This window comes from Sparus aurata, chromosome 23 (assembly GCF_900880675.1).
Source record: "Sparus aurata chromosome 23, fSpaAur1.1, whole genome shotgun sequence".
NCBI lineage: Eukaryota > Metazoa > Chordata > Actinopteri > Spariformes > Sparidae > Sparus > Sparus aurata.
The window spans coordinates 463635-472353 of NC_044209.1; positions in this window are offsets into that span (position 1 = coordinate 463635).

Consider the following 8719-nt stretch of genomic DNA (forward strand, 5'->3'; position numbering starts at 1 on the left):
AAAAACTGAATACATGCCCAATAGTTTGAGGTCTTCTGACTCTTTAAAAGTTAGAATGGTGTGTCTAGCTCAAAGTATGAGGGATAAGGAGAGGTTGAAGGTCGATGAGTTTTGAAGAGGACTTGAAGATTTCCCCATTTACTTTCCATTCAAAATGATTAGACTGCGACCAGAGCGCCATCTAAGGGCCGATTTGCACCAAATTTTACACAGACCATCAATAGGCGATACCACACAATTATGAACATTTATGTGATGATCGGATAGTATTTTGTAAAAATATGCAAGATTGACTGTTTTCAACACAATATGCAGGAATTTGTCATTTTAATTTTTCGGGCAGTTTATGGACTATCAAAATTCTTTTGATAACTTTTTGTCAGGAGGGTCTACAGATGCTACATGCAAAGTTTGGTGCAAATTGGTCAAATTCTGTAGGAGGAGTTCGAAAAAGTACGTTTTTCATTTGTCGCGATTTTGCGAACGGAAAGTTACTGCAAAAGTGGGCGTGGCCTACATTAAACAATTCAGCTAAATTCAGTGAATACAAATATATGAGGATTAATAATGTGCAACATATTAAGTGGGAGTTATGAGCCAAAAACGCTTTTGAATTGAAAATAGCGCCACCTGGTGGTCATTTTCGGTGAGTGAGTCACAGGGGCCATTCTATAGCACCTCTATGAATTTCATTTCCATAAGTGTTATGGTGTGGGCACAGGGCCAATTATACAATTAAAGTGACGCCAGAGCGCCACCTAGTGGTGGATCGGTAAACCCTTTATCAGATGTCCTCAGGAGGGGACTGACAATAAATGTACCAAGTTTCGTCTTATTCCGATGCACCGTTGTGGAGATATAAAATACATCAATTTAAAGAGCGCCACCTTGTGGTCATCGCCTAAAATTTTGCACAGGGCCTCAGGGGCTCATGGGGAAGTAGTATCCTGAGTTTCATGTCATTAGACCACACCAATGTGGAGATATGCAACACTTCCTGTTTGTAACCAAATCTGCAGGAAGTAGTTATTTAATAACTTGAGTATTGTGTGGCCTATCAAAATTCCTTTAATAACTTTTTGTCAGGAGGGTCCAGAGATGCTGTGTGCCAAGTTTCGTGCAAATCGGTGAAATCGCCTGGGAGGAGTTCGAAAAAGTAGGTTTTCGACATTTTGCGACGTAGCGAAAAAAAACGGTAGGCGGAAATGGGCGTGGCCTATACCACGAGATTCAGCACAATCCACTGAACGCGTCGATGTAAGGTTTTTGAATGTGCGACAAAGTATATGGGAGTTATTAGCCAAAACGCGCTTTCCTTAATAACAGCGCCACCTAGTGGTGGAAATTCAGGACGACAATAGATTATAAAATTTTTCGCCAGGTGTGACTTATATTCCAAGTTTGGTGAGTTTTGGGGTATGTTCAGGCAGTGAAAAATGCGATCATTTTGTGAGAAGAAAAAATAATAATAATAAGAATAATCATTTACAATACAATAGGGACCTTGCAGGTTCCCTGCTCGGGCCCTAATTAAAGCTGCAAGCAGCGTTGAACGGGCCCTCGCAGTCCACGCGCGTCGGGGCGTGCTGCCGTCGATGCATGCTGCCGTCGGGGCTTGCTGCCGTCGGGGCTTGCTGCCGTCGATGCATGCTGCCGTCGGGGCTTGCTGCCGTCGGTGCATGCTCGTGCAACACCTTCCGCTGAGGAAGTCGTTGCTTCATAATTCGATGGACTGCTATTGCCGGTCTGAAATGATGTACGCTAAAGTCAGAAAAACTGTGTGAACTACTGCATGATTGCCCGGACAAAGACTGAGTCGATGCCAGGTCAGAGAAGAACTGATTAACTGATGGGATGTGAGATGTCACCTGCTGCATGATGAAATCTGAAGAAGAGGATGAAATTGCAGCTCAAGGGGGGGTTTCACGAGTACAGTGTTCGACCCTATAGAAGGCTAAACAGCATGATAGCTTTATATACTGACTGTTAACCACAGTACATATTTCGACCTTTAAACTGTAATGAGCATGGTCACAATCCCAAGAAACAGACTGAGTTGAAAAATCGGCATTAAAAACGAAATATTCATCATTAAGTCCTCACAATCCAAATGTAGCTGCAGTGCAAGCAAAGTGCAGCTAACTACTACTGAGACACAGGCTATGTGTAAACTGCAATAGTGATCAAATTATCCATAACTACAAGCAGAAACCACGTACATTTCCTCAAGAATGCACACATCATTAGGGAAACCCACAGAAAGTCCATGCAGCTCCACACGGTCTACTCACTGACTGGTCTGCTGCATTTTAGTGTGACTGAGCATGTCCTGACTCTTTGCACCAGTAGAGGGAGCTGTTGGACCTTTACCTGTAGAGCTTTCTTACAGTTTCTGTGACTGAGCATGTCCTGACTCTTTGCACCAGTAGAGGGAGCTGTTGGACCTTTACCTGTAGAGCTATCTTACAGTTTCTGTGGCTGCACATATGCTGGAGCACTAGCAGAGGCAAAGTAGGAAATGTCCACACAAGAAGAAATGGGAAAACGCCTCCCAAACTCCATTATTACTATAAAGATATGTATTATGATTATATCTATATATCACATAAAATGTCAAAACAAATCTCCAAACATTTATCATTAGTAATATTATCTTTTTAACACTTACAGATCAAGTAAAATGAATACTGTTACAAACATTGTATTGACATGTAGTGGTCAGATGAAAACAACAGCACTGCACATTAAACTTCCAATGTTATATGGATCTTAAGGTTTCATGAAACTGAAAAGAATACAGGAGAAAAGGTGGGTTGTTTTGCTCCGCTGCCTTAGAAGCAGAACAATGTTGACAATTAGTAGTAACATATTACACAAATCAGAAGACGGCCTAAAAATCCTTAAAACTAAAACTGTGATGATTTGAAAACCGTAAAAGATTTTCAAAAACTGATTACATGCCCAATAGTTTGAGGTCTTCTGACTCTTTAAAAGTTGGAATGGAGTGACTAGCTCAAAGTATAAGGGACAAGAAAAGGATGAAGGTCAATGAGTTTTGAAGAGGACTTGAAGATCCCATTGACACTGATTAGACTGCGACCAGAGCGCCATCTATTGGCCGATTTGCACCAAATTTTACACAAAGCCTCATCATGCCATACCACACAATGAAGAGTATTTATGTGATAATCAGACAGTATTTTGTAAAGATATGCAAGATTGTCTGTTTTCAACACAATATGCAGGAATTTGTCATTTTATATTTCGGGCAGTTTATGGACTATCAAAATTCTTTTGATAACTTTTTGTCAGGAGGGTCTACAGATGCTACATGCAAAGTTTGGTGCAAATTGGTCAAATTCTCTAGGAGGAGTTCGAAAAAGTAGGTTTTTCATTTGTCGCGATTTTGCAAATGGAAAGTTAGCGCGAAAGTGGGCGTGGCCTACACCAAACAATTCAGCTGAATTCAGGGAATACATAGATATGAAGATTAATAATGTGCAACATATTAAGTGGGAGTTATGAGTGAAAAAGTCTTTTGCGTTGAAAATAGCGCCACCTGGTGGTCATTTTCGGTGAGTGAGTCACAGGGGCCATTCTATAGCACCTCTATGAATTTCATTTCCATAAGTGTTATGGTGTGGGCACAGGGCCAATTATACAATTAAAGTGACGCCAGAGCGCCACCTAGTGGTGGATCGGTAAACCCTTTGTCAGATGTCCTCAGGAGGGCACTGACAATAAATGTACCAAGTTTCGTCTTATTCCGATGCACCGTTGTGGAGATATAAAATACATCAATTAAAAGAGCGCCACCTTGTGGTCATCGCCTAAAATTTTGCACAGGGCCTCAGGGGCTCATGGGGAAGTAGTATCCTGAGTTTCATGTCATTAGACCACACCAATGTGGAGATATGCAACACTTCCTGTTTGTAACCAAATCTGCAGGAATTTGTTATTTAATAACTTCAAAATTATTTATTTTAATTAGAATCCTTTAATAACTTTTTGTCAGGAGGGTCCAGAGATGCTGTGTGCCAAGTTTCGTGCAAATCGGTGAAATCGCCTGGGAGGAGTTCGAAAAAGTAGGTTTTCGACATTTTGCGACGTAGCGAAAAAAAACGGTAGGCGGAAATGGGCGTGGCCTATACCACGAGATTCAGCACAATCCACTGAACGCGTCGATGTAAGGTTTTTGAATGTGCGACAAAGTTTATGGGAGTTATTAGCCAAAACGCGCTTTCCTTAATAACAGCGCCACCTAGTGGTGGAAATTCAGGACGACAATAGATTATAAAATTTTTCGCCAGGTGTGACTTATATTCCAAGTTTGGTGAGTTTTTGGGGTATGTTCAGGCAGTGAAAAATGCGATCCTTTTGTGAGAAGAAAAAATAATAATAATAATAAAAACATTTCAATTACAATAGGGACCTTGCAGGTTCCCTGCTCGGGCCCTAATTAAAGCTGCAAGCAGCGTTGAACGGGCCCTCGCAGTCCACGCGCGTCGGGGCCTGCTGCTGTCGATGCATGCTGCCGTCGGGGCTTGCTCAAGCAACACCTTCCGCTGAGGAAGTCGTTGCTTTATAATTCGGTGGCCTGCTATTGTCGGTGTGAATAATGTACGCTGAAGTCAGAAAAATTGTGCGAACTGCTGCATAATTCCCCGGACAAAGACTGAGTCGATGGTCTGAAATTTTTTTTCCTCCGGTGAGGGAGGAGGGAGGAGCGAGACAACCGCATAAGTGATGATGATTGGCTCCCTAACATTGAGTGAGAGTTCTTAAGCCAATCAGTGGCAATGTTCTGTTTACACACAAGCCACACACGCACACAGCAGCCTCACACACTCAAACTAGCAGAGGGGAACTGCGGCCATGGCGAGTCCGGAGGGAAAGTTGATGTTTTCAAAATGGAAGTACAGACACTGTTTTAATCTCATTTGTCCACGTCCATTGTAAGCAACTCTGATCTAATGAAGCATCTCTAAAAGGCACACGCTTCTACAAAACTAACACTGGACAAAACTCTGTTGCTGACGCTGTTGATGATGATAGCAGGCCAGGTGTGGCTAACGTGTGCTTTAAAAACTGAATACATGCCCAATAGTTTGAGGTCTTCTGACTCTTTAAAAGTTAGAATGGTGTGTCTAGCTCAAAGTATGAGGGATAAGGAGAGGTTGAAGGTCGATGAGTTTTGAAGAGGACTTGAAGATTTCCCCATTTACTTTCCATTCAAAATGATTAGACCGCGACCAGAGCGCCATCTAAGGGCCGATTTGCACCAAATTTTACACAGACCATCAATAGGCGATACCACACAATTATGAACATTTATGTGATGATCGGATAGTATTTTGTAAAAATATGCAAGATTGACTGTTTTCAACACAATATGCAGGAATTTGTCATGTTATATTTCAGGCGTTTTAAGGCCTATCAAAATTCTTTTGATAACTTTTTGTCAGGAGGGTCTACAGATGCTACATGCAAAGTTTGGTGCAAATTGGTCAAATTCTCTAGGAGGAGTTCGAAAAAGTACGTTTTTCTTTTGTCGCGATTTTGCAAACGGAAAGTTACTGCAAAAGTGGGCGTGGCCTACACCAAACAATTCAGCTGAATGCAGGGAACACGTAGGGATGAGGTTTTATAATATGCAACATATTAAGTGGGAGTTATGAGCCAAAAACGCTTTTGCATTGAAAATAGCGCCACCTGGTGGTCATTTTCGGTGAGTGAGTCACAGGGGCCATTCTATAGCACCTCTATGAATTTCATTTCCATAAGTGTTATGGTGTGGGCACAGGGCCAATTATACAATTAAAGTGACGCCAGAGCGCCACCTAGTGGTGGATCGGCAAACCCTTTGTCAGATGTCCTCAGGAGGGCACTGACAATAAATGTACCAAGTTTCGTCTTATTCCGATGCACCGTTGTGGAGATATAAAATACATCAATTTAAAGAGTGCCACCTTGTGGTCATCACCTAAAATTTTGCACAGGGCCTCAGGGGCTCATGGGGAAGTAGTATCCTGAGTTTCATGTCATTTGATAAGACTACTGTGGAAATATCCAACACTTCCTGTTTTGAGCCAAATCTGCAGGATTTTGTTATTTAATAACTTCAAAATTATTTATTTTAATTAGAATCCTTTAATAACTTTTTGTCAGGAGGGTCCAGAGATGCTGTGTGCTAAGTTTCGTGCAAATCGGTGAAATCGCCTGGGAGGAGTTCGAAAAAGTAGGTTTTCGACATTTTGCGACGTAGCGAAAAAAAACGGTAGGCGGAAATGGGCGTGGCCTATACCACGAGATTCAGCCCAATTCACTGAACGCGTCGATGTAAGGTTTTTGAGTGTGCGACTAAGTATATGGGAGTTATTAGCCAAAACGTGCTTTCCCTAATAACAGCGCCACCTAGTGGTAGAAATTCAGGACGACAATAGATTATAAAATTTTTCGCCAGGTGTGACTTATATTCCAAGTTTGGTGAGTTTTGGGGTATGTTCAGGCAGTGAAATATGCGATCATTTTGTGCTAAGGAAAAAAAAAATAAGAATAATCATTACGATTACAATAGGGACCTCGCAGGTTCCCTGCTCGGGCCCTAATAATCATTACAATTTCAATAGGGACCTCGCAGGTTCCCTGCTCGGGCCCTAATAAAAAACATTTCAATTACAATAGGGACCTTGCAGGTTCCCTGCTCGGGCCCTAATAAAAAGCGATAGAAAAACAATAGGGTCCTTGCAGGTTCCCTGCTCGGGCCCTAAAAATGAAAAACATAGAAACATGAAAAAACACAAAGCATGAGATGATGACAAACATGAAGCATGAGGCGGCTGAAGCTCAGGAGGTAGAGCGGGTAGTGTAGTAATTGGAAGGACGCTAGTTCAAATCCTGGCTGCGTGACAGTGTCTTAGAGCAAGATACTGAACCCCAAATTGCTCTTGATGAGCAACTGGCACCTTGCATGGGGCATCCTGTGCCATCAGTGTAAGAATGTGAAAGAATTTGTAAGTTGGTTTGGACAAAAGCATCTGATAAATGCCCTAATATTCAATGAGATGATGCAAAAAAAAAAAAAAGGCACAGGCAAAAAACATAACAGGAGGGCTCTATAAACTGGATGCTGGATGGTCGGAAAGATCTGGCACTTAAGTGATGGAGAGGCAAGGGTTATATAGCAGGAGGTGATGAGATGATGACTGTCAGGTGCGTCTCTCTGCCGCAGCAGGAACCAGCAAGCCAGGAAAAAGGGAACACGACAGGAAAGACGATGAAAGATGGTAAATGTAACTTAAAGGGAGAAAAAGAAAGGGATAAGAAGAAAAGAAGGAACAAATTAATTAAACATAAAAGGATGAAAGATAGCTTTTTATGATGATCTCAAATATCTTCATTGAAACTGCAGCATAACCATTACACTCGTTAAAACAACTGGGCACCTGATAATTGTGTCCAGTGATGAAATTTACAGCATCACCCTCCTGAAGTCATTGTTAGTGATGATTGTGTAATAATAATTTTGATATTTAATTTTTATTGTTTAATTCTGTGTTGGATTTTTGAGTTGTTTTCTGTTTGAACTGTAAACAGTTATATCTTGGCCAAAAAACTATATTTTTTCTCATGCTAGACAAAAGTGGACATCCACCTGGAACCAGACTAAAGGAAATTACATCTGCTCTGTGTAAGAAATGACATAGTTGTCCATTCAGCAATCAGTGTGCTGTTAACAGCAGGATCAGAATGTGAGAGGAGGAGGGGAGAATTCCTTTTTGTAAGGTGTCAGAAAGTCACATGCTGGGAAATTCCCTCTACGGGTTCCCTCTACGGGTTACAGGAAAGTAGATAAGATGACATTTACTGTCCAAATAAAACATCAAAGGGTCCCTGTTCTGGGAAAAGCATGGTCAACCCAAACCTCAGGGAGTCACTGTTTTGGGAGGAGATGATTTATGACTGTTGTAAATGAAGGTAACCTCCTCTCTGTTTTGTAGTTGAGTCAGTTACATTTGGAGAGCTGTAGGGAACGTTCTGGACCTTCCTTCCACGCTGCGTGTTATTAAAGAGATCTGATTCATACGCTGAAGTTTTAAATTCTTTGAAGACTTGACCACTCTCAACCTCACAAGGAGAATTTCTCACTACATCTTACATCATTTTCTGTGGGAAATCTCTACGAACTTCTACGTCATCTACTCCTGTGTCAGTTCCTTTTCGCACTGTTAATCGGGGCGTTGGGGCGGTAACAGTCAGTACCCAACACAGCAACCTGCCATCTCTTGTATTACAGCAGGTGAAGTGCACATGTACAGCTTAAAATGAGGAGCTATGGCCAAAGATTGTTGTGCCCAGTGCCGAAAATACATCACCTGTCAGTAACTTTACACAACATAGAACATTTTTAATCTCTAGTTGTATTGCAAATTATACATTTCACTCACTAACTGTATAATATTTAGGTTGCTCATTTAAAAATATAAAGTCTTATTTAACAAAGGGCTATATGATTCTTCTTCATTTAGGACAGGTTGGCGGAGCACTAGCACAACCATTAACGAGCTGCCACTGCTTCCAACAACCAAGACTGAATTAAGTGCCAGAAACATTCTTTTCACTTTATCGGTTAATTTCACTACCATCTCTATCTCTATCATGATCTATGTCATATATAAGGTAAAAGTCAGATAAGACTTCAGTGTGAACAAGGCCACAT